Here is a 7,168-nt window from a genome sequence, read left to right as displayed (position 1 = left end):
CTACGCATGTCCATCCACCCACATTCCTTCACACACACTTTTCCTTTGTTCTCCTGCCAGAGAAGTCCGGCTGGACCGGCAGGAGATCTCGCTTGCCAAAATGTAACAATTTATTTTTCTTAGTTAGTGAGGTGTTTTATTTTCTTTATAACAAATAAATGAGTTTTATTAGAGAACTTTTCTTTGCGTTTTATTTCAGAATATTGCAAACTTGGAGAGGCCACGATCCATCCTCTAACCAGGGTGATTGTCCCAGAGCCAAAAATGGGATTAATCAATGCCCTGACAGGGAGGCCCGCACATGCCCCTTGCAAGCTCCATTTTTGCTGGCAGAGGCACCGCAGGCCGCTCCTTCACTGTTTACAGGGCAGGCCTTGAGTTTGACATCCCTGGATTACTTTACCAAGCACACATACCAAAGGTGCTTTTTCAAGAGGCAAATGGACTTTCTGATTTTTTTTTATTTTTATTTTTTTTAAATTTGATTTATATGCCGCCCTTCTCCGGAGACTCAGGGCGGCTTACAATGCGTTAAGCAATAGCCTTCATTCTTTTGTATGTTTTATACAAAGTCAGCTTATTGCCCCCACAAACTGGGTCCTCATTTCACCTACCTTAGAAAGGATGGAAGGCTGAGTCAACCTTGAGCCTTGGAGAGATTCGAACCAGCAGAAATTGCAGGCAGCTGTGTTAATTACAGGGTGCACTAAACCCCTGTACTATCAAGGCTCTTTGAGCCTTGTACTATCAACCCCTGTACTATCAAACGTCTTTTTCTTTGAAGACGTTTCGCTTCTCACCCAGGAAATGTCTTCAGCTCTGAAGAAGCTGAACAAGCTTCTTGAATGAGAAGTGAAATGCCTTCAAAGAAAAAAAACAGAAAGTCTAGTTGCCTCTTGAAAAAACACCTTTGGGACAACCGTGATCTGGATGACTGAGAATCTCCAAGCACACAAATCCTCAGGATTTTGGGGGGTTTTGCCATTGTTCTCTGTCCCTGTTATTCTGCCAAAGTCCTAATTTATTCCCAAATCATAAAAGCTGAGGGAAAGATAATGTACAGCCTGTCTAACCTCTAGACAACGGCAGCCCAACTGCTGCTTTGCACCCCTGCCTGTGCAAAATGGCAGGATTCCCCTTTCAAGTGGAGGAAATTGTTTTATTAATGCCATTAGAGGGCACTTAGATAACAGGTAACAAGATGTGAGTGAAAAAGTGAAGTTTCTCAGTTTGATTCATGTCAGGTCTTAGAAGGAGATGAGGAGGGGGCCGGAAAAAAGAAGAAAGACAGAGAGTGGATGTTGGAAATAATAAGGTGTAAAATGTCTGAAGTCAGCTGCCAGGCAGATAATATACTCACTCACATCAAAAGATGTGCAAATCTGCAGGGCGAGCCACCACTTTCACTCTGCGGTCCAAACACTTGAGGATATTTCTACCAAGTCGTTCGGTGGAGATATTTTACCAAAGAAGCAATTGTTTGCCAAGGAGGCAGGGGGATAATGATCCACTCTCCTCATTGAAAACCCAAAACAAGACCACCGAAACAAAGGGCATTTTTCCAAAAAACCAGGGCAACAGGAAAAAGCGTTGGGAACGATGGTCTTGATGGAGAAGAGATTAAAACAGTAAAAACTTCCATCACTGGAAGTTTTCCAGAAAAGATTGGACAGCCACTTGTCTGAAACGGTATAGGGCAGTGATGGTGAACCTTTTCGGCACCGAGTGCCAAACCGGAACGCGCGTGCATGCATGTGCAGGTGCACATGCCGGAATGCCAGAAACCCGAAGATCAGCTGGCCGGTGCATGCATGCCTGTTTTTTGGTCTTTTTTGGCCATTTTTTAGGCTGTTTTCAGGACCATTTTCAGGCCATTTTCGGGCCGTTTTTCTGGCAGTATTCAGGCTGTTTTTGGGCCGTTTTCAGGCCATTTTCTGGTGCCCCAGTGCCCGTGAAAACCAGTTGGAAACGAGAAGAACAGCTGGCAATGGCGCACGTGCCCACAAAGAGGGCTCTGCATCAGTGGTGAAATCTAAAATTTGTTACTACCGGTTCTGTGGGCGTGGCTTGGGGGGGGGGTAATGTGACTGGGTGGGCGTGGCCAATTTTTTTTTACTTTTAAGACCATTTTTTTTCTACAACCTCTTCCGCTAAGAGGTTGTAAAAAAAATGCTTTCAAAAGGCTCCGACGATCCCAGCTGAGTTGCCTGATCGGCAGAGACTTTTTTTCTTTTAAATGCCTCTGACGATCCAAGCTGAGTTGCCTGATCATTAGAGGCATTTAAAAGAAAAAAGGTTTCTTTTCTTTTAAAAGCCTTTGATGATCCCAGCTGAGCTGCGCAAACATCAGAGGCTTTTTTTTTACTTTTAAAAGCATTTTTTCGGCTGAAGAGGTTGTAGAAAAAATACTTTTAAAAGTAAAAAAAAAAGCCTCTGATGATTGTGCGGCTCAGCTGGGCATGGGGGGGGGCAGGGATTTTTGCTACCGGTTCTCCAAACCACCCGCCTCCATCGTTACCGGATCGGGCGATCTGGTCCGAACCGGGAGAATTTCACCCCTGCTCTGCATGCCACCTCTAGCACGCATGCCATAGGTTCATCATCACAGGTATAGGGTCTCTTGCTTGAACAGGAGTTGGACCAGAAGACCTCCAAGGTCCCTTCCAGATCTATTTTGATTGATTGATATGTAGGAAGTTAAAACCCACCCCGCTCCTAGGAAAATAAGATATTTTAGGAAATATTAAAAGGGCAGAATATTTCCCCTAAAAGGTAGGTAGAAACTCAGTCTCCCCTCCCCCACCTTTGTTAATGGGCCATTAAGGCCTGGGCCAGTCTATTCTACATAACAAAGATCTACCTCCTTCTGGCAGAGCCATTTTATTGCCCTTCATTGCATCACCCGACAAGATTCAACCAAACCTAACACAGAGACAACGTACAAAACTAGCTACGACCTCTGACAGCAACCAATCAGGATACTCTTCCTGTGGCCCAGGAAGTTCAAAGCCAGAGAGGGTATAAAACCCAGGGACTCTCAGCATCTCTTCCCTTTTTTTCACCCGAGATCTCCAAGCCATGTGATCCTGTTCATCAATAAACCTTCTTTCCAAGCAACTTGAATGAATCCAGTGTCTTTTTCCCCCCACTTGGAACTGAACCCAGAAGGATATTTCTTCCAACAAAGAAATGATAAGAGCAGAGAGACCTGCAATTTTTTTAAAGAAGGTGGGGAAAAAAAGGACTTGCAAAGCAGGAGTCAAAGGTTTCCTTGGCATTTTGGAGAAGAGGACAGAGCTGACATTTGAAAAGGAGCAAAGAGCTTCACTGCCCTCAGTTTCCTTCCTTGCCCTCCAAACAAACATCACTCTTAGTCTCTTGAGACAAATTCACAGAAAAATAGTTCTCTACTGTATGGTTTAAGTAGAGTTTTGAGTTGAAGTCAAGTTCTTATCTCCTCCTCTCCGATAAGAATCATGAGAATAAATTTTGTCTGAAATCTAATCAGGGATTATGCCTATTTTATTTAATCTCATGAAGCATCTAAGAATCATCCAACTGTATTTCTCTTGTTTCATTTCTTCTTGAAATGCTGTATACATAAATAATGTAAATTCTCTCCACAGGTTTTTTTTTTTTAATTATTCTGAATAAGCTTCTTAGAATATTTTACAAATGCATCACATTATTTTTCCTATATTCTTCTACTCCTGTTGAGATTCTATATTTTTATGGAACAGGATAAAAGGATAACTTTCTTTTTCCTCCAATCTTACTTGGCACCACAATTTTCTCTAGGGTTTTTTTCTTTTTTTCTTTTTGTAGATGGTTCAGACCCAAACAATCCAATCAATCATGAACCACAAAATGAAGACCTGTTTATTAAAGATTGTTTATTAAAGACTGTTATTCAAATATATTTTAAAACTTTATTGCATTCCTGCAACATGCTAAATTTAATTTTAACTTTGATGATGATGATGATGATAGTTGGTTTTAATATGTTAACAGACCCATTTGGTTGGAGTCCAAATTATTCTTCAACCCAAACAAAGGATTAAGTCAGTCAATTACCATAAGTATGTTGAACAAACATAATTATTATGCATTAAATTTGACTGTGTAACGTCACTTGGGATAGCTCATGGAAAAAGAGAAAAAAAGTGAAAAAATATATATACACAAACACACATAGGGTGTTACTGAGCTTCAGATGCAATGAAAAAAAAACCTGTTTTCTGTTTTTCATTTATATGATACCTTTTTACACTTCATGCATTACACTTTACATTATAAAATCTCATTTGCCACTGAATGGACATTTGTGTATAATAAACATTTCTTTCCCCAGTTGTTCTGTTAAACCCAGGGTTTGCTGCCCATGTAAATTAGGTTATGAAAGTGGTTAAGGGCAGAGGTGGGCTTCAAAAATTTTAGCAAGGGGTTCTCTGCCCGGTTGCTGGGTGGGCGTGGCCATGGTGGGTGTGGCCTAGTCAGCCTCCTGAACCATGGCAGGGGGGGTGTTTTTGCCCTCCCCAGGCTCCAGAGGCTTTTCTCGAGCCTCCGGGAGGGCAAAAATGGCCTCCCCAGGTTACAGAGGCCCTCTGGAGGCCAGAAACGGGCCTGTTTCCGGCCTTCCCGAGCTTCAGGTAGGCCCAATTTTTGCCCTCCCTGAGCCTCCATGCACGCCCTGCACTTATCTGCATCCAAAACGGGCCGCATGGGGATCCTGGGAGGGGCGGGGTGGGGTGGGCGGGGCCAGCCAGGAATGAGATTTGGGGGTTCTCCAAACTGCACAGAATCTTAGCTAGAGGTTCTCCTGAACCTCTGCAAACGCCCAGCAGCTCACCCCTGGTTAAGGGGTTAGACTGGCATTGGAGAAACCAAGGTTCAAGTTTGCTTTTAACCTTGGAAATTCAATGGGTAGCTTTGGTTCAATCAGCTTGTTCTCTCAGCAAACCCTGGTTCACATGATAGTTGTTGTGGAGAAAAATTGGAAGAGGCAGTGTTAGGTAAATTGTCTGGAGCTTTTAAAAATGAGTAGAATATGAATCTAAGAAACCAGGAAATGAAGAGGACAATAAAAAAGGGAAGTCCTTGTGAATGAAATGAGAATTGTTAGACCTTTGAAGAATTTCTAATGAGATTTTTCTGTGTCTTGAATGTAGGATTGTGCCTGGAATGTAAACTTATAATGAATCTGGACTCCCACAGGTTTTTCATTGCTATTGATTGTCTGATTTTTGAGGTAATAGAGCTGTCTGCTGTTTAACACTATTCCTTCAGTGCTATACATCGGAAAATGTTAGAATAAGGCTAGGTATTTAAAAGATAAGAAAATGCTTTCTATTGAGTCAAACTTTTGATCTATCTAATTCAGAAATTGAAACTCTATTCAGAATTTCTACTGAGTCACATCACAGGTTGACCTAGTTCAATATTTTATGCTGAGTTATACTATTGACCCATCTAATACAGTCTTGTCCTCCATGTCATAGCCAGTAGCCCTACTATCTGGGAATCGAAATCCAACATACCTTGAAGGACCTAGATTGTAGAAGCTTGGGGGATGCTGACATAGAGTGAGGTTCTAGGTTCTAGGTTCTAGAAAGGATATTTTTCATGCACTAGAAAGAGATACTAAATCCTGAACCTAAGATTTTATTTTTGCATACAAAATAGGTGTTATATTAGAAAATTTCCTCAAATCAATACTTCCTGTTTCAGGATGACAAACAATAAAAGATGTGAATCCATCCCTCATGTTCCCTCTTCATATTGACCAAGTGGTACCCCTCCTTCTGAGTTTAGAGCTTGAAACCTACCTACCTACCTACCTACCTATCTATCTATCTATCTATCTATCTATCTATCTATCTATCTATCTATCTATAAATGGCTGTCTCTCTCTCTCTCTCTCTCTCTGTGTGTGTGTGTGTGTGTGTGTGTGTGTTTGTATGTTTGTATGTTCCAGCATAACTCTGGAACGCTTCGAGCAATTTCAACCAAACTTGGTACACAGATGACTTACTCTCTGGAAAAAAATACTGTGGTGGTAAGACACCCCTAACACCCCTCAGGGTGAATATAGCTGATCGGTCCTGGTGGCCTTCCACAGCGGCCATGCGCCACCCGCTGGGCCATTCTGGATGGCGAGGAGAACCATTGCCACCAGATGGGTGTTGGCCAGGCTGTTACCGCGGCCACTGGACAAGTGCAGCCCCAACACCGCCGGGCACCAGATGATGGTTACCAGTGGGTGTGGGCAGCTGGATGGACAGGGGGTGGGGCAGGGGTGAAATCCAAAATTTTTCCCTGCCGGTTCTGTGGGCATGACTTGGTGGGCATGGCAGGGGAAGGATATTGCAAAATCTCCATTCCCACCCCACTCTGGGGCCAGCCAGAGGTGGTATTTTCCGGTTCTCTGAACTATTTAAAATTTCCACTACTGGATTTCACCCCTGGGGTTTCACCCCTGGGGTAGGGCCCAGAGACTAGTGATTTTGTATATCATTTTATTTTATAATGTGTATACTGTACGTATACTTTTAAAAGCCTGTAAGGCATGAGATACATAAATACCCGGGCAATGCCAGGTTATCAGCTAGTAGAGTCATGAAATTAGAAACTGAATGTTGGATTTGTTTCCATCTATACATGTGTTGGCTATGACTGAAAGTAAAGCCTTTTTTTAAAAAAAAGAGCTGAAGAACATCTGAAAAGAGAATTTTGTTGTGCTTTCTTTTGTTATGTTTTGAATGCTTCCAATAATGTTCACAACAGAACTGTGAGTCATTTTGATTCTACTAACAACCTTTTAAGCATCTCAGATATCAAAGCAACAAAGGATGCTTTCTGCAAGTTAAACTTGAAAGGATCTCATCTTGAAAAGTAATTTTATTTTTATCTGAATTGTTTATGAAAATGATTGTGCGACAAGAGCTTCATCTGGATTCACAAGGAACCTTTGATGGGGAGCAAATCTGACCAGTCAACAAGTCTTCTGAATTGTGTACTGACAGATTTGTACATTCTTATTTCATAAAAGAGCCTTCTACCAGTGGAAAAAAATTCATGTAACAATGTTACACAACATGCATATGAGCAAAATCCCCCTTTGTACGGTGAAAGAAGATGGTTATAAATACTGCAAGTTAATCCCAGTAGC

The 7,168-nt window shown here is 42.0% G+C and overlaps 1 protein-coding gene across 1 annotated transcript in view; it reads right to left on the bottom strand.

The window, feature by feature from the left end:
• DCC (DCC netrin 1 receptor) overlaps positions 1 to 7,168 on the bottom strand; it is a 1,302,851-nt gene that overhangs the window by 1,095,784 nt on the left and 199,899 nt on the right. The gene's annotated exons all lie outside the window — the stretch shown is intronic.

Source organism: Pantherophis guttatus, chromosome 2, assembly GCF_059756535.1.
Source record: "Pantherophis guttatus breed Tessera chromosome 2, ASM5975653v1, whole genome shotgun sequence".
Taxonomy (NCBI): Eukaryota; Metazoa; Chordata; class Lepidosauria; order Squamata; family Colubridae; genus Pantherophis; species Pantherophis guttatus.
Note: the sequence above shows the minus strand (reverse complement) of the source record. Positions and strands in the feature narration are given on the sequence as shown.